We start from the raw sequence: 23443 nt of genomic DNA on the forward strand, positions 1-23443 counted from the left end.
TCTCTCTCTCTCTCTCTCTCTCCCTCTCTCTCTCTTTCTCTTTCTCTCTTTCTCTCCCCAATCTCTCATTAAAATGCAGTATTATAATTCTCAAACTCAGAAAGTTTTGTAGACAATGAAAATACTCTTGCTTTAATTAGCGTTTACTAACAATTTAATATAACAATTTATACTAAAGAACATTCAAGGCACAAAACAAAAGAATCAGAGCTTGGTAGTCTAAATAAAAAAAAAGTGAAATGGAAAGCATCAGTGGTATTGTTTGGTATGATTATAAATCATGACAGCATTTAAGTCCAGTACTACCTTGTCCTCTGGTGCCTCTCTTAGCCAGTCACTTTCTGCTCAGTATAGGTGTTGAAAGGCTCTGACTTTATGCATATATATAATATATTATATATGTGTAATTATTATCATTAATGTTAACCTTCTATAAGCAATTTTGAAATCAGGGAGGACAGGGTTGGTGAGATGGCTTGACAGGATTCTTCCTTAAGCCTGACAACCTGAGTTCTATCTCAAGACTCTACCTAAAGAAGGAAGGAAATAATTGACTGGAAAACGATGTTCTTGTACACACACACACACACACACACAGTGGAAAGCTTGTGTAAGTGCATTGTGCATTTGTGCACACATGCACATAAAAATAATAATAAATATTTAAAGGAGGAATTGTGAGAACTTTTATGTAAGGACTTAGTCCACCAAGAAACCAACCAATTTAGTCTGGCAGTCTCCAAGTCAATTTTTCATATAGTGTTCATACACTTTTTAAAAAATAATATTATGAATTACCCTTCTGTAACAAAAGAAAGCACATACCCCCACTGTGTGTCTATTTTTCTACTGTCATTTTATTACTTAACAGATCAGGACCCAATTATTGTTATCTAAAACTATTTCAAGGAAGACTATTAGTACAACTTCCTTTAAAGTAGTTCAAACTTTATAGTTCTTCAAACTGTAACTCATTGAAGAAAAAGCCATTTGTATAATGACACTTTAAACGACTTTTGCAAATTGTTCAAAGAATAAAAATCATGAGAGTGCAATTCAGTGAGGTTTGTAGCTTTAAATAGAGATCACATATTAATCGCAGTTACAGTCCAGCTTCAGTGCTATAAATAAGACACCTGACCAGCTAATGTAGAGTTGAAGGAGTGGCCCTCTGCCTGTCTGTCTCCCTACTAGGAAGAAATCCACTCCATTCCATTTGTTTAACTATGGGGCAAGATGTTTTATAGATGACTGCAGGAAAATACATTTCCATTTATGTATTTATTTATTTTTATAGTTTTGGAATATTTTTATACAATTCCAGAATAAGAGAAATGAATAATAAAGCTTTCTCCTTTCTATGAGGTTTATGAAACCTCATCCCACAGAAAGATGTCAGGAATTAACCTACAATTGTGTTCAATTCAATTTTGGTGCTGTCCATTTGGCTTATTTTTCTTCTGGTTGTTTTAGATATCACATTAAAATGTTTACATAGAGGTAAAGATAGGAATCTTCTTTGATTTCTCTATATGTAGAATCTTGTTTGCCCAGCATCATTTCTCTGCATAACAATTCCCTCCAATATAAAACATTCCATTTTCAAGGGACTCTCATTAACACTTAGAATGTTCTAAAAGTAGGTGAGGAATTCCACCTTTCAAGCAATCCCATGAATACTCAAGAACTTCTAAATGGAAGATTCTTAAGACTCAGAAAGTAAACACCTCAAAAGCTTCAAGAAGTTCCAGAAAATGCCCAGATGCACTAGGTCCCTATTAAAATAAAATTTAAATGACATTTGAGGATGTTGCAACTGCTTTTACTTTTGCACATTCCTCTCTAATAATCTAGAGGCAAGAAACTTTGGTTGCTGACCAAGTGGCCTTGCTGGGACATTTTTCAGCAACATTTTCATACTTTACAGGCCAAAGAATACTGCATAATGGAATCACTCCACTATATCCTTGCCTTCAATGGATGCTAAATGAACTCCTAAAGCACTAAAAGCAGTCATGTAATTTTAAATCCAGAAATTAATATAATTCAAAATAGTATCTGTTGGCAAACCACAGCAGTTCTTAATCATGTTTAATCTACATCTTCCATAAATGTGCCTTGACTGATTTGAACTACCCACATTAGTGATACATTTATCCCATCTCTCCATATGAGATGGGCAACCGTTTGAAAACACATACAATCCCCAATACTGCCTAAGGGCTTTTATCATTGTTTTCAGAGCACAGGAGCTCTTTAAACACACAGCTAGGGTCTTACTGGATGGCAAATGAGCTGTTCTGCTGTAGCTGATTTCTGCAGCTAAGTCCGTTTCATTGACTCTTGCGGGAAAGCTCAAGTTGAAACCGTGCATTAGGACAAGAGACTCTGCCCTGTGCTACGTACTCTTAATAACCTCTTTTACGGAATCTCCAAGCAAATGAAACTGCCCACTTTGAACATTAAGAAAATGTACAATAGTTGGCATACGTGGGCCTTGGTGAATGATACTATTTTCAGAATTAAGATATTTCATTGTGTTATTTTTTTGTTAAAAATAAGTGATAATAATGGTCTATCTGAAAAGAGACCATTAAATAAACCTTCTAAGTTAATCATATCAATAAGCTAGTCTAAGCCAGAAATATCTTCTGAATACAATCACTACCTATGATGGCAAATTATTTCTTTGGAATTAAATTTTGTTTACTAATGGTGATTGTGCCATCGTCTGAAAAGCCTCCACCCATCCTAGAAAATATTTAAATGCTAAAATATAACTTCAGCTCATTAGGAGATAGGGACCAGGAAAGAAGAATCCTTGTGAATGGTATGGTTCATTTATAAGAAAGGTCCAAGGAAGGTCATCTCCCTCTCTACTATGCATGCACCTAGACAGTGCCATCTATAAACCCAAAAGAAAGTTCTCATGGACATGGAATCACTTTTATATTTGATTTCTGTCCTTCCCAACTATGGGAAACACATTTCTGGAATCTGTGTATTAGCTGCTTACCTTGTTGCTGCAATAAAATACTTGACCAAATCAGCTTAAGGGAGAAAGCATTTCTTTGGGTTGAAGTTTGATATGCAGTTAACCATTTTCGTAAAGTTATGGCAGTAAGAATTTGAAGTGGCTGGTCATAGTCAGGAGGCAGAAAGAAATGAAGCTAGCACTGAGCTAGCTTTCGCCTTTCTGCGCAGTTCACAGAACCTCATCCCACAGAACAGAAGAAAATCATGAAAACTCGGGGTGGTTTTGCCCACCTCATTCTCTCACACGCATAGGCAGTAGTTTTGTGTCCATGGTTACTCCAAATCCCATGAAGTTGAAAATCAAGATTACCCCCATTGTCAAACTCACACACAAACACATAACTATGAACCCATAATTATAACCTTATTTAGTTGCTTGGAGCATTCAGAATGGTTTTAAGGAAACCTTTAAAAACAAAAAAGATATAATTTCTGTCTTAGTTTCTGCAACAGAACATAACAAAATCAATAAAAACAAGGATGTTCCTGATAGCCTAGTTGGTAGCCTGAATATCAACCCTTTCCCCTTGATGACTTGGTTAGGAAACAACTACTTTTAAATTACAAATTAGGGCCAGGACATATTGCATGTGCTTGATCTATAATTAACACATATATATAAGTATATATGTACATATATGAACATGTATATATATATGTGTATATATGTACAATATATATGTATACACATATATATGTTATACATATATGTACATATACATATATGTACATATATACACACATATATGTATACATGTATATGTATATATATGTGTGTGTATATATATAAAATCTATCTATATCTATCTCTCTATCTAGGTAGATAGATACAGATATAGATAGATATCCATCTTTCCCTTTCCCTGTCTCTCTTTCTCCCTTTCTTACACACACATATACACTAAATTAAGTAATTCATTAAGAATAAATTGATTGAGTATTTTAAGTACCCACAATAATAGCATCAAGAGAAAGGTACTCTCATGGGAGCTAATGATAACATGACACTCCAGCTCAAATATGCAAAAATTACTATACTTCTTATTCTCTTTTGGTTGTCATTTTCTATCTTTTGATTTCTACTGATTATTTTAATGTTTACTGCCATCAGTATCACTGCTAAAAAGATCTTGCTTTGCTCACTTTCTCTGTGAATGGTTTTTATTATGGAGCATTCTTTAAGCCCCACAGAGGCAAGCAGATATGCCAGCCTGGCCTACATGGTGAGTTCCAGAATAGATAGTAACAAAATGGAATCCTGTTTCAAAAACAAACAAACCAAAACCACCAAAAAAACAAACAAGCAAACAAACCAAAACAGACTACATTGCTCTATAGCTACATAAGCTCATAGGTATTAGCTTCAATCTAGGTGTAAGAGAGTTCTAGTGACCGACTGTTCCTCACTCTTGATGAGATGCACAAGCTTATCTGCATGTGTTTGAACCCTGTAAAATCTAACTACTCAGGAACCAATGGGGCTTTTCCAAATTGTGTCCAGGATCCTGAGCATGTGTAGTATTTCTATATATATTAAAATTGTCCAAAGGTCAAAATAATTCTTATATAGAAAACAAATAACTTTATGTGCAGACATTCTGGGAGGTACAGACACTTCATCAAAGGTCACACAATAAAGAGCAAATCCGAAGATAAACTCCACAAAGAGCATCAAAGAGCCTGCCTCTTCCTCAGGGTTTTCTTTACTTCTTCTTCTTTTTTTTTTTTTGGTTTTTAGAGACGGGGTTCCTCTGTGTAGCCCTGGCTGTCCTGGAACTCACTCTGTAGACCAGGCTGACCTGGAACTCAGAGAAATCCACCTGCCTCTGCCTCTCAAGTGCTGGGATTAAAAGCATGTGCCACCACTGCCTGGCTTTTTCTTTACTTTTTAAAAACAATTTATCATGCCTCCTTTCCTAAGTATTCATTTTTTCTAAAGTCCCATATCACATTTTTTATCCCATTTAAAAAAACTATATTCATTTATTTATATATTTGTTTACATTCCAAGCACTGTTCCCTCCCAAGTATCCCTCTACAGAGACCCTTCCCCAATTCTCCATCCCCTTCTCCTCTGAGAGGGTGGCTCACTCCTTTTGTATTGCCCAACTGTGGCATATCAAATTGCTGCAGTGCTAGGTGTATTCTCTTATACTGAAGCTAGACAAGGCATCTCTGTTGGGGAAGGATACCACAGTCAGGCTACAGCTTTAGGAAGAGCCTCTGTTTCATTATTAGAGGCCCCACATGAATATTGAGCTTCTTGTCTGCTATATATGTGCCAGGAACCTCATACCAGCAGCCCCTCCCCTCCTCTCTCTCTCTCTCTCTCTCTCTCTCTCTCTCTCTCTCTCTCTCTCTTTCTTCCCCCCCCCCAGTGCTCTTTGGATGGTGGCTCAGTCTCTGAGAGCTCCCACAGGTCCAGGTTAGTTGGCATTGTTGGTCCTCTTGTGGGGTCCCCATCCTTTTGAAATCCTTCAATCCTTCCCCCAACTTGCCCACAAGTGTCCAAAAGTGTTTTAGCTTCACCAGAGCTCCCTGAGCTTTGAGTTCAAAGCTTCTCACCCCTCTCACATTGATAGCCACTTTTGTGCTTTACCATTCTGATTAAACCTTTCTCCTACTCTTACCTACTTTCTTGATTACATACTCTCTGCTTGGTCTCCAGATACTACACATACATTTTCTTTGCAACAATTCCTCTTTCGTTCCAAATTTTACGAGAGGTACTTACTTTGGAAATGTTTCCGGAAAAGACTGTTGTCTCCCATTAGCGCAATCAGAAGTAGGAGAGAAATGTTAAGTTTGACCTCCATACAAATTCTGCATTTGCCTGGAGACATGTCCATCACCATTAATAATGCTGTTATTCTTTTTATTTTTTTAATTGAATATTTTCTTTATTTGCATTTCAAATGTTATCCCCTTTCCCAGTCCATACTCCCTCCCCTGCTTCTATGAGGGTGCTCCCCAACATACCTACTCATCCCCCCCACCCACCTACTTACTCTTGCCTTCCCAACCTTGAGGTCCCTAACACTGGGGCATCAAGCCTTCACAGAACCAACAGCATCTTCTCCCATTGATACCCAATAAGACCATCATCTACTAGCTATGCATCTGCAGCCATGGGTCCCTCCATGTGTACTCCTTGGTTGGTGATTTAGTCCCTGGAAGCTCTGGGGAGTCTGGTTGGTTGATATTATTGTTCTTCCTATGGGGTTGAAAAATCCTTCAGCTCCTTCTGTCCTTTCTCTAACTGCTACATTGGGGATCACATTGGTAACCCCATGCTCAGTCCAATAGTTGCCTGCCAGCATCCACCTCTGCATATGTCAGGCTCTCTTAGGAGACAGCTATATCAGGCTCCTGTCAGCATGTACTTCTTGGCATCCAGGATAGTGTCTGGGTTTGGTAACTGCATATGGGATGGATCCCCAGGTGGGCCAGTCTTTGGATGGCCTATCCTTCAGTCTCTGCTCCACATTTTGTCTCCATATTTGCTCCCATGAGTGTTTTGTTTCCCTTTCTAAGAAGGACCGAAGCACCTTGGGTATTCCAAGCATTTGGGCTAGTATCCACTTATCAGTGAGTACATACTATGTATGTTCTTTTGTGATTGGGTTACCTCACTCAGGATATTTTCTAGTTCCATGCATTTGCCTAAGAATTTCATGAGCCGGGCAGTGGTGGCACATGCCTTTAATCCCAGCACTTGGGAGGCAGAGGCAGGCGGATTTATGAGTTCAAGGCCAGCCTGGTCTACAGAGTGAGTTCCAGGACAGCCAGGGCTACACAGAGAAACCCTGTTTCGAAAAACAAAAACAAAAACAAAAAATTTCATGAGTTCATTGTTTCTAATAGATGTGTAAAAGTACCACATTTTCTGTATCCATTCCTCTAGTGAGGGCATCTGGGGTCTTTCCCGTTTCTGGCTATTATATATAAGGCTGCTATGAACATAGTGAAGCATGTGTCCTTGTTATATGTTGGAGAATATTTTGGGTATATTCCCAGGAGTGAATACTGGGAGTGAAAGCTAGATCCTCAGGTAGTACTATGTCCACTTTTCTGAGGAACTGCCAGACTGATTTCCAGAGTGGCTGCACCAGCTTAAAAATCCCACCAACAATGGAGTAGTTTTCCTCTTTCTCCACATCCTCAACAGCATCTGCTGTCACCTGAGTTTTTCATCTTAGCCATTCTGACTGGTGTGAAGTGGAATCTCAGCATTGTTTTGATTTGCATTTCCCTGATGACTAAGGATGTTGAACATTTCTTTAGGTGTTTCTCAGCCATTCGTTATTTGTCAGTTGAGAATTCTTTGTTTAGGTCTGTACCCCATTTTTAATAGGGTTATTTGATTCTCTGGAGTCTAACTTCTTGAGTTCTTTGTATATACTGGATATTAGCCATCTATCAAATGATAGACTAACAGAATGATTATATAAACACAACCCAGCATTTTGCTGCATACAGGAAACACACTTCAGTGACAAAGACAGATACTACCTCAAGAGTAAAAGGCTAGAAAATTTATTTTCGGAGCAAATGGTCCCAAGAAACAAGCTAGAGTAGCCATTCTAATATCAATTAAAATTTACTTTCAACCAAAAGTTATCAAAAAAGATAAGGAAGGACACTTCATACTCCTCAAAGGAAAATTCTTCCAAGATGAACTCTCAATTATGAACGTCTGTGCTCCAAATGCAAGGTCACCCACATTCTTAAAAGAAACTGTACTACAGCTCAAAGCACACATCGCACCCCACACAATAATAGTGTGAGACATCAAGACCCCACTCTCAGCAACAGACAGATCATGGAAAAAGAAACTAAACAGAGACACAGTGAAACTAACACATGTTATGAACCAAATGGATTTAACAGATATCTATAGAACATTTCATCCTAAAACAAATGAATACACCTTCTGCTCAGCACCTCATGGTACCTTCTCCAAAATTGACCATATAATCGGTCACAGAACAGGCCTCAACAGATACAAGAAAACTGAATTAATCACATGCATCCTCTCAGATCACCACAGATTAATTGGTCTTCAATAACAACAAAAACAATGGACGGCACACACACACATGCAAGCTGAACAACACTCTACTCAGTGATAACTTGGTCAAGGAAGAAATAAGTAGAGAAATTAAAGACGTTTTAGAAGTTAACAAAAATTAAGGCACATAATACCAAAACTAATGGGACACAATGAGAGCTATGCTAAGAAGCTCATAGCTTTAAGTGTCTCTGAAAAGAAACTAGAGAGAGCATACAATAGCAGCTTGACAGCACACCTCAAAGCTTTCAAACAAAATGAAGCAAATATACCCAACATGAGTAGATGGCTGTAAATAATCAAAGTCAGGGCTGAAATCAACCAAGTAGAAACAAAAAGAACTATACAAAGAATCAACAAAACTACAAGCTGGTTCTTTGAGAAAACCAACAAGGTAGATAAACCCGTAGCCAGACTAACCAGAGAACACAGAGATAGTATCTAATTTAACATAATACGAAATGAAAAGGGAGACATAACAATAGAAACTGAGGAAATTTAGAAAAAAAAAATCAGATTCTACTACAAAAGTCTCTACTTAACAAAACTGAAAAAAATCTGGATGAAATGGATAATTTTCTAGATAGATACAAGGTACCAAAGTTAAATCAGGATCAGATAAACCATCTAAAGAACCCCATAACCCCTAAATAAGTAGAAGCAGTCATTAAAAGTCTCCCAACCAAAACAAGTCCAGGACCAGATAGTTTTAATGCAGAATTCTATTGTACCTTCAAAGAAGACTTAATTCCAATACTCTTGAAACTAGTCCACAAAACAGAAACAGTAGGAACACTACCAATTCATTCTATGAAGCCACAATTATGTTTATACCTAAACCACATAAAACCAGAACAAGTAAAGAGAACTTCAGATGAACTTCCCTTATGCATATCTATGCAAAAATACTCAATAAAATTCTCGAAAACCTAATCCAAGATCACATCAAAACAATCATTCATCATGATCGAGTAAACTTCATCCCAGGGATGCAGGGATGGTCCAGTATATGGAAATCCATCAACATAATCCACTATATAAACAAACCCAAAGGGAAAAAAAATGATCATCTCATTAGATGATGAGAAAGCATTTGACAAAATTTACCACCCCTGCATTGTAAAAGTCATGGAAAGATCAGGAATTCAAGGCCCATACCTAAACATAGTAAAAGCAATATATAGCAAGCCAGTAGCCAATGTCAAACTAAATGGAGAGAAAACTAAACCAACCCCACTAAAATCAAGGACTAGACAAGGCTGCCCACTCTCTCCTTACCTATTGAAACTGTCTCACAGTTTCAATAAAGTACTTGAAGTCCTAGCCACAACAATTAGATAAGGAAAGGGTGAAAGGGATTCAAATTGGAAAGGAAGAAGTCAAAAATATCACTATTTGCAGATGATATAATGGTAAAGTAAAGTGACCCCAAAAATTCCACCAGAGAACTGCTAAACCTGATAAACAACTTCAGCAAAGTAGCCAAATATAAAATTAACTCAAACAAATCAGTAGCCTTCCTCTACTTAAAGGATAAACAGGCTGAGAAAGAAATTAGGGAAGTGACACCCTTGGCAATAGTCACAAATAATATAATATTCCTGTGTGACTCCAAGCAAGTGAAAGATCTCTATGGCAAGTCTCTGAAGACAGAAATTAATCTCAGAAGAAGGAAAAATCTCCCATGCTCATGGATTAGCAAGATTAATATAGTAAAAACCGCCATCTTGCTGAAAGCAATTTACAGATTCAATGCAATCCCCATTAAAATTCCAACTCAGTTCTTCATAGAGTGAGAAATAGCAACTCTCAGCCTGTATTACAGAGCAATAGTGATAAAAACTGCATGGTATTGGCACAGAGAAAGGCGGGTAAAGCAATGGAATAAAATTGAAGACCCAGAAATGATCCCACACAACTATGGTCACTTGATTGAAACTCTCACAGTTTTATGAACTGGGTTTTTTCTCAGTTGAAGGGAGAAAAAGGACCTGAAACACAGAGTTCAAGAACAAAAGGACGCAAAGCCAAATTGAGGAGTTTTAATCAAGGCTTGTCACTTTACTTTTGGGGTTCAGCATTTATATACAAGAAAGCGAAACTGGATCTCTAGGTTACAATGACATTTGTGTAACATAAACAATGTGTTGATCTTTAACAGAGGAGCTAAATCCATCCATTGGGAAAAAGACAGCATTTTCAATAAACAATGCTATTTCAACTGGCGGTTAGCATTTAGAAGAAAGTGAATCGACCCATTCTTATCTCCTTGTACAAAGTTCAAGTCCAGGTGGATCAAAGACCTCCACATAAAACCAGATACACTGAAACTAATAGGGGAGAAAGTGGGGAAGAGCCTCGAACACGTGGGCACAGGGGAAAAATTCCTGAACAGAACACCATTGGTTTATGTTCTGAGACCACGAATCAACAAATGGGACCGCATAACTGCAAAACTTCTGTAAGGCAAAGGACACTGTCAACAGGACAAAATGGCAACCAACATATTGGGAAAACTGCTGGTATTCATTACGTTTGCATTGCCTTTATATTTTCTGTACATTGCCTTTACATTGCTATTGCTACTTCAAGTGCAAAAGAATTCAACACAAGCTCCTAAACGCCCTCCTTAGCTAGGTGATCTCTACCCACTTGGAAGCATACAACAATGTCACTTTTTCTTCTTTCTTGGTGAGCCAGGGTCTGCTCCCTCCCCTCTTTTGTATCAATCTGCCTCACTGTCATCATGTGTCAGCAAGTATTCCTCTTTTCATAACCTTACAACTGATGGAAGCCATGATCAAGTGATCTCTTTCCTTACTCTTGAGTTGGGGTATAAAAGGAGACACATTGCGTCTATGTTAACTGTGATTTGTAAAGAAAGTTCTAAAAGTACAGGCTTTGCTATGCTCACCCTTGATTTGAATAATGATATGGTGACCTTTATATTTATTAAAAAGCTTCAAGCATTGTAGGTGAGCATATTCTGAATTGTTGTGTCCTGATGCCAACTCCCCAGGTCCCCCTAAGACCTTCTCCCTTTCTCTAGGCAGGTCCCTCCCTAAGACCTTCTCCCTCTCTCTGGCCTCAGAAGTTGTGCCTTTTTCCTCTCCTGCCCAGGTATAGGCTGTTCAGCCCTTTATTTTAACCAATCAGGAGGTGATGGAATACAGTGTTTTATACAATACTGTCAGGAGATCCTTTATGCTAATGACAATACCAATATCCACACTACAGCCAGATCTTTGGGTGTAGAAACAGATACTTTCCCAACAGAAATTATTGTTTCCTTTTATTAATCATCATTTTGTTTTAACTATTATGCTGGGTTCTCATTAACATGGTACTTTATATGATAACTTACTGGCTGACCTCCTTGACTTGAGTCCCCTCCATTTGAATTGTTCCTATGTTTTATGAATACTGGTCCCTAAACTTTGCTGTTAGCTTCTCAGTACAGAATAAAGAAATTATCCTAATTAATTATATGTCACTTATTGTAAAATTTTGAAATGCTTTTCAGATTTCAAAACTCTCCACAAGGCAAGATGAGCAAGTTTGATCCATTAACTATTTTCTCTCCTCTAACAGCTCTATCAGATATTTCTTAAAAATGTATTATCAACCTAGTTTAACCCAGCAACTTGTACTATAGTATTAAGCCAGAATTTGAAAATATGAAAGCTTTTAAAAACAGCATCCAGAAACTTTACATATGTCTTACTATCTGTTCATAATCCCCACTACTCTTTGCAGATACTTCCATGCCAACACATAAGACATATATCAGATTAAACCACAGTCTTTTTAATATCCACATGCAAGGAGGAGATCTTAAAAAGAAACAGTGTTTCTGATAGCTCCCTCAATCTTCCTAAAACCTGACCCCTTGTTCCAGCTGTCTACCCTGTCTGCCATACCCACAGCAGATACAAAAGATAGAGCACTCTTGGAGTGCAAGGAAAAATAACTACCTTCTGTTACATAACAGAAGCTTCCATTCACAGAGACTTCTACTGGTGCTGGGTTGGTTTGGTAACATTCCAAGTCTGTCTACAGAGTCTGCTGTCTGCAGCTGCAAAGTTCCACAATCTCTCCTTCTCTAAACCTGACAAAAAGTCAAGTCTCAGATTAAAAAAATAAATAAGAGAATGTCAGACCCAGCATGATCAAATTAGGGAACAATGATTCCCTCGGCACTGTCCATTTGAACAGCATCTTACATGAACATTAGTCCTGTCAACAAGTGGCCTGACACATCTGCTTTCATCCTACAAACTGAAAAATGATGTTTGACCTAAAATAGTTAAGGCCAATATGAAGGAATCATGATTCATCAAGGAGTTATTTCTCAATGATAATAAAAAAAAAATCAATGAAACACATGTAAACATCCATGAGCTGCATAAACATTTCATGTGTGGCATATTCTGTCAGGTGAGCAGTCTTTATACTACTTTATATATTCCTCTATATTCCTTTCACTGTCAATTTGGTCAATGACTCAAGAACATGTAGTTGACTGACATACAATATTATTCATTAAACACAATATCAATGCCACAAGTAAATCTTGAGCAATGTTGCTGGGGCAAAATATCACTGGATTTGTTTTTAAATTTGAATCCTCCGGCAATATGGTGTTTTCTCTCCCTATGGCTCCTGTTCTATTCCTTCAAATGGGTTTGAGGGTGAGGCTTAGTCTGAACTTTGTTTGTAAATCTGGCTGTAGCATTGTTCTAGGCAGAAATGATTATTATAAAGATGCAAATGCCAACTGAACTCAAGGTTATTTAGAACTTAAACATCCCATTTTAAACCCAGAATCTTACCTTGAGAAAATTCTCAACATATTCTGCATTGCTTTTTCCAAAGATATTTTCAAGTGTTGGGTACTCACTTAAGACTTCTTAAACTATTCCTTCTCTAAGTACTGTTTGAGATGAAACCCAGGGAATGGCCTCTGAGGCAATGAGTAAACTATGTATTTAAGTGGTCCAGCACTCCATTCCAGTCAAAGAAGTACCATGGGGTCCAGCACAGACTTCTATACATCAAAGCTAACTCACTGGTGTCTCTATAATGTGTCCCTACTGGAAGTGCATCTTGAATAATTACCCAGCTGGTATGGGGTGACTCTGAAAGCATTTGGTAGCTTTAATTGGGTGCTGTTTTTTTCCTTTTTTCAACTTTTTTTTAAATTACCAAGTAAGACTGGAAACCCTTCAGACTCTGTTTAGACTCTATTTTCTAATGGATGATGGGAAAATTTTAATTAATAAGATGACCCCATCATAAAAATTGGGTCATATTGTTAAGCACTTGTAACATAAATTTTAGCAAGCACTGACTTTTTGCAAGCAAGCCAACTTTCTTAGTTCTCAAAAGTTCTTTAATTAGGCTACTCAGAGAGGAGCATGCACTAATGTGAGTCCTGGCTACATTCCAACAGGGGATAATTGCAATCCGGCCTACCTAAACTTCTACTTGTTTCAAATGCATACAGTAGGCTCTTCCATTCCCGGCCTCAATTTCACTCTGTACTGCTGTACTCCTGGTTTTCTGCCTGAACCTTCCAGATTATTTGTTAACAAGTCCACTTGAAACCTACCACAGTTAGAATAATGTACTAAAAAATGAAGAGAGGTTGTAAGGAAAACCAGGCCTTTCTATTCACATACATTCTTAATGCTTAACTAACTTGTCTCCCCTATAAAACATCATTTTTATTTTCTCTCTTCCTTTGTTTGTACGTTCCATAGCTCCCTATCCCAAGTACATATATGTAAATACACACACACACAGGTAACTTTATACTGTTCCATTCAGCTGGACATCCAGAAGGTCTTAATCTACCTCCAGAGGATTATATTTAATTGCTATGAAGACAAAACGTAGATCTAACCTCTAGGACTTATTGTCTTAGAGGAAAAGGCACCAGATGATACATTAATCACCATGAACCAGAAAAGAACCTTTAGTCTGGTCCTTACAGAGAAGGGTAATTTTAAAATGCAAGATTTAATCATAAAACCATCAAGCTAAAGGGACATTCAAACAATCACATAATTTGCTCCTCTTCCTCCAGGCATGCAATTAGAGTTCACACAAAGACTGCTGTCCAGAGAAATCAAGTTGGATCATAAGAAATTATGCAACAGATAGGAACATTGTAAAAGATGAGTATATGCTGTTTACCACATTTCTCTAGCAATAACTGGGCTTTCCTGTGAATCCAGATATTAAATATTAAAATGATCTTTGAATATTCCTGTGTTCTGGGAACATGTAAGGAAATGTAATTACTTAAGCATTTGTGTGTGTGTGTGTGTGTGTGTGTGTGTGTGTGTGTGTGTGAATGTGTGATTGTACATGAGCATGTGTGATGTGTGTGTGAAATAATCTGAGTATGTGAGTGTGTCAGCATAAGTGTGTTTGTGTTTATAAGTGCAAATATGTTTCTAAATTCTTCCGAGTCTGTTAAAATGAACCATTCTCTTGGAAAATCATCCTGTTCCTAATTCAAATGAAGCATTTTATAAATTTTAAAAATTCATAATTTTCCCTTAAACCTCTCACCTTCTGGAAATAAATATTTCCTTCAGTGAAAACAATCATCTACAAGCTATTAATGTATATTCTTTCTTTAAAACTGTTCTCAATATAGAACTCTCATAAAGAAACAAATTTTATTAACACCTTATCATGCTATCACATTTGGAAGAAAATAAATTAAAACTGTCCATTAACTAGCTTTACTGGCATGAAAATAAAGGTGACACTGACTGAGCCTTAGATAAAATCCACCTGGTTCAAACTGAACTGAACAAAACAGACAAGAATGTTAAAAGCTTGGTTGAGCCATAACAAATGTAGCTTCCACTACAACAAGACTCAATTTCAGCTTATAGTTGATATTTCTACAAATGCACTTCTTCCCTAACATGATTTTCAATCTCCTTTCCAATCTCTTTTTACCCATCTGGTTTTTCCCATTGTAAATTCACTTGCTTGTTCTCTTCACGTGCTGCTGAGTTGGAAAACACACTAGAATTATTCAGCATTTTCCAGATGCCTGCATGGATATCTAGGTGTTTCATTTGACATTCTACATCCTCAGAATTCCACTTTAATTCTGTGTGATGGCTAGGAAGTAGCTAAAAGTAAGTTCTGGCCATAGCACACTGAGTAGACTGGGATGACTTTGTGATTTCCATAGTATAAGAAAAGCAAAAACCAAAAAAGCTTCAAAACACAGGCTTTTTCTTCTGATGTCCTTGAAACATTAGAGTCTAAAGTTTCCCACTCTAGCAATAGCTACAAGCATGATTACTTTTTATTTTCATGCCAAAAGACAACATAAACATAAGTGTGATATATGGGTAGAAGAGAATGCCACATTGACTCAGGTGAGTATTTTAAGGTGAACTTGACAGCCCTGTCTCGAATACCTGTGAATTTTTGTGGAAACTTTACAATCTTTTGTGTGTTTCTGTTCTGTTTTAACGAGAACACGTCAAATTGGAAAGTTCAATTCCTTCTACAGAGTCATGGTGACTAATAAATCATGCATTCTGTTGAAACAAAGCAGAACAGAACCAATCTTGGTCCTGACTGTGTCACAAGCCTCAGGTAATGACTCTGAGCATGGGACACACATGACTCTTAAAGCTCTCCCATATCCACACTCTACGCTCAAGCTCTCCCATATTCACACTCTACGCCAGCCAATCTCTCCACTGACCTCTTACAACTCAGAACGTGCTGTGATGACACATCCCTACTGTTTCTATGTGCTCCTTTATCTCTGTCAGCTTATGGGTGGGGCTTGACAGTTGGTGGCTTCTGATATTTTTGTTATTGTGAGCTTCTATCATTTTCACCTACTATACTTAAGCAAAGGATACAATAAAAACCAGAATTGTGCCAGGCAGAGACACCAACAAAGAGCTACTACTGATACTGTCAAACTGAAGAACAAAAGCTGTGCCTAAAACACACTTTTCCTTCTCCACTCACCATAGACAGACAGAAGAATGTGCATTCTTGCCAAAGCATATCCTGCCAACTCCGCTCCTTCTGGACATGATTTCCCTGCCATCTTTTTCTAGGTCTACTTTCCCCAAATTTTCGACATTGACTAGAACCCACAGAACAACCTTGCTCTCTTCACTGCTTTTCATTGCTTTCTTCTTTCCAATCATCCTCTGCCAAGTTTACATGCACAGCAATGATCCTCATAAGGTCTGTGACTCAGGGCCTATAAACACTACACAACTGCATGGACATTAACTAGGCCTCTGCATCACACAGGATATGATATGAATCATACAGGAAGGACTCCTCGTCATGATTTATACTCCCCCACTTCGGTGCAGAGATTTCACTCAGCTCCTGCATGTCCTTGGATCACTCTGTGCCTGCCTCCTGACTCTCAGCTTTTTCCACTATGCTGCCAATTATGTGACTGCTCATTCCCATTCTAAAATCATACTTCCTTAATACCTGCAGACATTGTTGAGCACTCACTCACAGGTAACCATTTTCTTCAACCCACGAGGACATGTTGGTAGCTACTTTTCGTTCCAATTCTTAGACAGTTGCATACTACAGGAAAAGAAACTGCTGTTGTCTCCAAATGCATACCATCTAATTTCACTAAGGCCTCTGATTAAGTCCTGCACTCTTAACCTTATTGCTTTGCCTGCATACTCTCTGTAGGGTTGCAAACCTTGGGCACTCTGATTTCTTACTGGTGAGCACTGTGTCATGAAACCAATAGCTAAACTCAAAAGAGACACAACAGTGAGATTTCTTCCAAAGAGGTTCAAGTCCATCCATGAAACAGACTCATATCTTTCAAACCTCTGCTCCTCCATTTCCCCTCTGCATGCCATCAGCCAGCTTTATCTGCACTCACTGTTTCCTTCTCAGCTGTATACTATTTCCATCACTATTTTATCAGTTTGTTGGTTCTTTTTCTCCAAACTCACTATAGCAACCTGATCTGCCATGTATCCATCTTTTACATAGTGGATAAAAAGACGTATGATGCTGGAACTAATCTTCCCCAGAAATATCCTTGGAATTATATTCTTAGAGATGCAGTCTGCTCTATATTTCAGATTCTGCAGACATTAAATCTTCTTATTAGAAGTCTAATTTGTTTCTTTGTCAGAAGTATTCAGGAGTTCCTGTGCATAGTTTGCATTATACACACACACACACACACACACACACACACACACACACACACACGTCAAATATGTCTATAATTTAATTCAATTATAATTAAAATCTGTGATAGGCAGAACTTTCCATAAAATAGAAAACCTCTAAAAACTTACTTTATGAATTATGATTTTTCCCTCATATTTGATGGATTTACAGATGTGGACCAGAAGCTTGTGGAGCCCACAAGCAATGTGAGTATTTTTCTAATTAAGAGTAAGTAGCTTTCTAACAGATCTTTCACTAGCTCAGTTAGAGTCACCCCAAGGTATTTTATATTATTTGTGACTATTGTGAAGGGTGTTGTTTCCCTAATTTCTTTCTCAATCTGTTTATACTTTGTGTAGAGAAAGGCCACTGATTTGCTTAATTTTATATCCAGCTACTTTGCTGAAGTTTTTTTTATCAGGTTTAGGAGCTCTCTGGTGGAATTTTTGGGGTCACTTAAGTATACTACCATATCATCTGCAAATAGTGATAATTTGACTTCTTTCTTTTCAATTTGTATCCATTTGATCTCCTTTTGTTGCCTAATTCCTCTGGCTAGGACTTCAAGTACAATATTGAATATGTAGGGAGAGAGTGGGCAGCCTTGTCTGGTCCCTGATTTTAGTGTGATTGGTTAAATTTTCTCTCCATTTAGTTTGATGTTGGCTACTAGTTTGCTTTATATTGCTTTTACTATTTTTAGGTATGGGCCTTGAATTCCTGATCTTTCCAAGACCTTTATCATGAAGGGGTGTTAGATTTTGTCAAATGCTTTCTCAGCATCAAATGAAATGATCATGTGGTTTTTTTTGCTTGAGTTTGTTTATATAGAATTTCAAGTCTTTGAAGGAAAAATCAAAGACGATCTTAGAAGATGGAAAGATCTGCCATGCTCATGGATTGGCAGGATTAATACAGTAAAAATGGCCATCTTTACAAAAGCAATCTACAGACTCAATGCAATCCCCATCAAAATTCCAACTCAATTCTTCACAGAATTAGAAAGAGCAATTTGCAAATTCATCTGGAATAACAAAAAAAACAGGAGAGCAAAAACTATTCTCAACAATAAAAGAATCAACATCCCTGACCTCAAGCTCTACTACAGAGCAATAGTGATAAAATCTGCATGATATTAGTACAGTGACAGGCAGGTAGATCAATGGAGTAGAATTGAAGACCCAGAAATGAACCCAAGCACCTATGGTCACTTGATCTTTGACAAAGGAGCTAAAACCATCCAGTGGATGAAAGACAGCATTTTCAAAAAATGGTGCTGGCTCAACTGGTGGTCAGCATGAAGAAGAATGCAAATCAATCCATTCTTATCTCCTTGTTTAAACTCAAGTTCAAGTGGATCAAGGACCTCCACATAAAACCAGATTCACTGAAATGAATAGAAAAGAAAGTGAGGAACAGCCTCAAGCACATGAGCACAGGGGGAAATTTCCTGAACAGAACATCAATAGCTTATGCTCTAAGATCAAGAATTGACAAATGGGACCTCATAGACTTGCAAAGCTTCTGTAAGGCAAAAGACACTGTCAATAGGACAAAATGGCAACCAACAAATTGGGAAAAGATTTTTACCAATCCTATATCTGATAGAGGGCTAATATCTAATATATACAAAGAACTCAAGAAGTTCGACTCCAGAGAACCAAATAACCCTATTAAAAAAATGTGGTACAGACCTAAACAAAGAATTCTCAACTGAGGAACACCGAATTGCTGAGAAGCAGCTAAAGAAATGTTCAACATCCTTAGTCATCAGGGAAATGCAAATCAAAACAACCCTGAGATTCCACCTCACACCAGTCAGAATGGCTAAGATCAAAAATTCAGGTAACAGTAGATGCTGGCAAGATTGTGGAAAAAGAGGAACACTCCCTCATTGCTGCTAGGATTGCAAGCTGGTACATCAGTTTGGCGGTTCCTCTGAAAATTGGACATAGTACTATCAGAGAACCCAGCTATACCACTCCTGGGCATATACCCAGAAGATGCTCCAACATGTAATAAGGACACATGTTCCAGTATGTTCACAGCAGACTTATTTATAATATCCAGAAGCTGGAAATAACCCAGATGTCCGTCAACAGAAGAATGGATACAGAAAATGTGGTACATTCACACAATGGAGTACTACTCAGCTATTATAAACAATGAATTTATGAAATTCCTAGGGAAATGAATGGATCTGGAGAATATCATCCTGAGTAAGGAAACTCAATCACAAAAGAACACACATGGTATGCACTCACTGATAAGTGGATATTAGCCTAGAAGCTCAGAATACCCAAAATACAATCCACAAACCACAAGAAACTCAAGAAGAAGGAAGACCAAAGTGTAGATACTTCTATCCTTCTTAAAAAGGAAAACAAAATACCCATGGAAAGAGTTGCAGAGACAATGTGTGGAGCAGAGACTGATGGAAGGACAATCTAGAGACTGCACTACCTGAGGATCCTTCCCATATACAATTACCAAACCTAGACACTATTGTGGATGTCAGCAAGTGCTGGCTGACAGGAGCCTGATATAGCTGTCTCCTGAGAGGCTCTGCCAGTGCCCAACTAATACAGAAGTAGAGGCTCACAGGCACCCATTGGACTGTGTACAGTGTCCCCAATGAAGAAGCTAGAGAAAGGATCCAAGGAGCTGAAGGGGTTTTCAGCCCCTAGGAGGAACAACAATATGAATCAATCAGTACCCTCAGAGCTCCCAGGGACTAAACCACCAAACAAAGAATACACATGGTGGGACTCATGGCTCCAGCTGCGTATGTAGCAGAGGATTGCCTTTTCGGACATCAGTGGGAGGAGAGGCCCTTCATCCTGTGAAGGCTCTATATCCCAGTGTAGGGGAATGCCAGGGCCAGGAAGCAGGAGAGGGTGGGTTGGTGAGCTGAGGGAGGAAGGAGCGAATAGGGGATTTTTTTCAGGAGGGAAATCAGGAAAGGGGAGAACATTTGAAATAAAGAAAATATCTAATAAAAAAAGAATAAGAAGCTTTCACAGATTCACTGATAAGTCTATGATACACACATTTAAAATTACTCCTATAGAGACATAACATGAAGACAGAATCTGCTTCATTGTTTCTCTCTTGATCTAATAATACAGCCTTTCAAATAATGATCTAATACAGCCATGTTAGTAGTGTTATATCCATTGAATTATATAAAACCACATAATATGACACTGAATTATTATAAATTAACTATTTAAAGCATGACCAGAAAACAAAAGATTAACAGCATGGCTCCAGTGTATGAACAGCTGTGTCTCACCAACACTGATCATATTTAGAGTGACTTTAAATATAACTTTAGAGCATGGGATAAATAGAGGTCAGGAAACCTGTTTTAGCTTCTAGCATAGTGAGTAGGATGGCTCTGCAAATAAATAAGAATGGATCAGCTTGCAATTTAAACTAATTTTCAGTTATTAAAATCATTAGCTATTAGATTTATGACAGAAATATGGTTCTTCATTGCTTTCAGCGAGCTCTTCCCTATTCATCAAAAGGTAAGGCGCAGCTTATTCAGCACATTTTCATTACACCATTCAAATATATGAATAGCACTTGATGGAGATGATCTAATAATGACTGGATTTCCTCTGATCATTCACTTTCAAACATGTTTAACTGATCATCACCATAATACAACACACCTAAGGTGGAATGTGATGAACAACTTGTCTCCAGCTCTTGCAGGTCTGCAATTCAAGGGGTGATCAGGGAAGACCTATGGAAGCCAAGAACACAGACAGCAAGTACCTCACTAGCCAGCATTTTTTTTCCTTCTTGTGCCACCCAGTGGAAATTCTTCCCACGTTTGTTTCCCAGTGGTATCTAAAAATAATATTCTGAGGTCAACCTTGTAAAATTCTTTGCTGGAAAGCTCTGAGACTGGGATCATATAAAGTTCACACCATTGAACAAGTCAGAGTTAACATTCACCTCCTACATCATTTGACACACAGCTAGCTGTCAGCTAAAAGCTTCAACATGCCTCTTTGTTCTATTGTGTAGGTAGCATAATATAGATGTACACAAAGATTTCTGTGAAGAGAATGGAAACTTGCACTCTAAACAAAGATTCATTTGTTCTCAGAGAATGAAGCACTGTCAGGGATGTTAAATGTGTTAGTGTTTTGGCATGCATGCATTCATTAGAAAACAATGGTCAACATGACAAATCTTCATAACCTGCCCTAAAAAGGCAAACAAGTAGGGACCAAGGCTTGAGGAGTGGCTCAATTGCAGACCAAGAATATAGATGCAGATCCTCATCTAACATTTTCAAAGAAAATACTTCTGCAGACAATGTCTCCACTAAGTGTTAATAAACTTTAAAACATCCTTCTATTATTGTGGCATGCCACACTTTTTTGCAACATTATCAACACTTTTTTGCAACATTAGCAACCAAACTTGACTAAGTTTGAAGATGAGATGAAGCATAATTTCCAGAAAACCAAATAAACTTAACAAACAATAGCCAAATATCTGAACACAATAATGTTCTATTTCTTTAAGCCTGTGATATCTGATAATATGTGATCATAAGGTTTTTATTTTTATGTATTATCACTTGTTAGAAATATGTACAATTGTTTCCATACTAAATTTTAACCTTTATACATTATTTAGACAATTAATTTAATATCAACTACTGGACACATCCTTAGCCTAGAATAATATTTTGATGAAAACTATTGCTGATACTACTATTCCCATAGAACATAAGTAGCAACTATAACAAAGTAAGTTTCTTACATCAATCATTGCAAGCATTTTGTGATCATCAATTGCATTAAGTAGAATTAAGAGGAGTTTGCTAAAAGCAGGATTTATGTAACTCAATTATGCTAATATATACAGTAATTCACAGGGAGCAAGTTGGAAAAGCAAAAAAGCTTTGCATCAGTAGGACACTTTTCAAGTGTTCACAACAGAGCTTTAGAAACACTGTTCAGAGATGTCAATAACTTAGTGAAACTGAAGTTTAATTCTTTTCTTTTTCTTTCTTTCTTTCTTTTTTTTTTTTTTTTTTTTTTTTTTTTGAGACAGGGTTTCTCTGTGTAGTCCTGGCTGTCCTGGAACTCACTCTGTAGACCAGGCCACCCTCAAACTCAGAAAGCCGCCTGCTTCTGCCTCCCAAGTGCTGGGATTAAAGGAGTGTGCCACCACTGCCCGACTAAGTTTAATTCTTAATTTATATGTAACAAGATGCAGATCCATTAACCACTGATAACTTCTTGGGGATGAAGAGTCAGTTTTCTTTAAAAGTGAGGCCTCTGGAAGGTTTTCACCAGACATAGTGAATGCTTCCACCCATAAGTATTTCGCAGCACAAAATCTTGGTTATTAAGATAAAACCAGGGATACATCACTATTAGTATTTACTTAAATGAACATAAATATATAAAGTCTTTTTGTTTGTTTGTTTGTTTGTCTTGTATTTAGTAGAGTTTAAAATCCTGGCTCTTACTGTGGTACAAGCCCAAAATAAGAACAATTTTTAGACACTGGATTTCATTGTAATAAGGCTGCACTTCAATGACCCTCACATCACCAAAGGATTTTACCTCATCATAGCTAAGCTGAGAGCTGACAGTTCTGCTGCACCAAGAAGTGAATTGTAGGCATGATTTTTGGATACAGACTTCCTGCTTTATATCAAACAACTTTATAATACTCATTTTTGTTATAATATTTTATAAATTTTAAGGAATATGACAAAAAAGATATTGTAGGTATTGAAGAGGGGGTCTCTGGGAGGAGTTGGGGTACAAAAGGGAAACAAGATTGTGATTTAATTCTATTTACTTAAAATATGGTTTTAAATGTTAACAAATTCAGATAAATTGAAATCATGTAATTTTTCTCATCATAATGCAATAAAAGTTAAAAAAACAGGGATACAAAGTCAGGAGTGGTGGGAAAGTGGGGTGGATTTGGAGGATTTATGAATAGCAGTGAAGGTGAATACAGTCAAGTTACTATATACAAAATTCTCAAAGAATTGATAAAAAATTGATTCAATATATTATGTATTTTTATTCTCTTTCAAAAAACTAGCAGCTGATGTTACAACTCTACCTA

At 37.4% G+C, this 23443-nt stretch overlaps 1 protein-coding gene and 1 long non-coding RNA gene across 6 annotated transcripts in view; one reads left to right on the forward strand and one right to left on the reverse strand.

Annotated features, from left to right (window-relative positions):
* Nkain2 (sodium/potassium transporting ATPase interacting 2) overlaps nt 1-23443 on the reverse strand; it is a 1006098-nt gene that overhangs the window by 973567 nt on the left and 9088 nt on the right. The gene's annotated exons all lie outside the window — the stretch shown is intronic.
* LOC116097889 lies at nt 12100-14375 on the forward strand. Its single transcript, XR_004121602.1, has 2 exons — nt 12100-12544; nt 14196-14375. It is a non-coding gene; the product is annotated as an uncharacterized LOC116097889 (long non-coding RNA).

The sequence above is a fragment of the Mastomys coucha genome, unplaced genomic scaffold (genome assembly GCF_008632895.1).
Source record: "Mastomys coucha isolate ucsf_1 unplaced genomic scaffold, UCSF_Mcou_1 pScaffold2, whole genome shotgun sequence".
Lineage (NCBI taxonomy): Eukaryota > Metazoa > Chordata > Mammalia > Rodentia > Muridae > Mastomys > Mastomys coucha.